The 1,265-nt window shown below is 39.1% G+C and overlaps 1 non-coding gene across 1 annotated transcript; it reads left to right on the forward strand.

The window, feature by feature from the left end:
- The first annotated feature begins 757 nt into the window (after window positions 1–757).
- Window positions 758–865, forward strand: LOC122283517. Its single transcript, XR_006230918.1, has one exon. It is a non-coding gene; the product is annotated as a small nucleolar RNA R71 (small nucleolar RNA).
- The last annotated feature ends 400 nt before the right edge of the window (window positions 866–1,265 follow it).

Genomic DNA, 1,265 nt, shown 5'->3' on the forward strand with positions numbered 1-1,265 from the left:
TGAGCTTGAGAAGAAAACTTGCCACGCTCATTCACACTCAAGGAGCTCATTATCTTGAATATATGACTCTTTATTTCGTTATTTTCTTCAACAACCTGCATAATCAAATATTCAAATTTTTGATTAGTTTTACTCTGTGCCTCAATAAAAGCATGTAAAGTATCTTTTAAGGGGCTCCTTGAAGATGAAGGTGTAGGATATGATCTAAGGGGTTGTGCAGGCTGCTGGTTTTCAGATTTCTAACTAAAATCGGAGTGATTGCACCATCTAGGATTGTAGGTATCAAAGAAAGGTGCAACAGGCTTAAGTACATACATAAGGCATTACATTATTCCTCATATATCCCTCTCATATCAGCAAATGTGGGACACTCTTGGGCAAGATGATCAACCCCGCCACACACAAAACATGGTCTAAAAGGCTCTGCATGATTAGTCACGTGTGTTGGCTTTAAGTCTTTATTCTTCAACACCCCTAGCTCCCTAGTGAACATCTCAACTTTAGCCTTTAGGTTATTCTTTTCCCTGAGGTGGTAAATTCCACCACCATTGGGTTTCCTGTAGGTCGTGACCTATTTGTGCTCTCAGTAGCACTAGGTTGAGTCCAAGTGTGAGCTTTTTCAACAAGCTCATTGAGGTATTCTATGGCCTCATCAGGATCTTTCTGTAAGAACTCACCATTACACATCATATCCACAAATTGACGCTCTCTAGGTGTAAGTCCCTCATAAAAATAGATCACTAAGCACCAATTCTCATACCCATGGTGAGGACACATACTCAACAACTCTTTAAATCTTTCCCAAGACTGATAGAAAGTCTCATTATCTTTTTGTACAAAGGTGGAGATTTGCCTTTTTAAAGCATTGGTCGTATGTTGGGGAAAGTATTTATTAAAGAAGACCTGGGTCATCTCATTTCATGACCCAATAGATCATGGTCTCAGTGAGTATAGCTAACGCTTAGCTCTATGCTTCAAAGAGAAAGAAAAGAACTTAAGTCTCACAATGTCTTCAGTTGCATTTTGACTATGAAAAGTTGTAACTACTTTCTCAAACTCCCTAATGTGCACATATGGATTTTCATTTTCTAAGCCATGAAAAGTTGGGAGTAACTGTATCATCCTTGTTTTAAAATCCAGTTGGCGAGTATTAACTGGAAACATGATGCATGATGGTGTGGCTGTGCGTGTAGGGTGTAGGTAATCCTGAAGGGTCCTAGTGGGTTGATCTCTGTGTTCACTCATTTCTTCAGAATTAGAAAAAT

This window comes from Carya illinoinensis, chromosome 11, assembly GCF_018687715.1.
Source record: "Carya illinoinensis cultivar Pawnee chromosome 11, C.illinoinensisPawnee_v1, whole genome shotgun sequence".
Taxonomy (NCBI): Eukaryota; Viridiplantae; Streptophyta; class Magnoliopsida; order Fagales; family Juglandaceae; genus Carya; species Carya illinoinensis.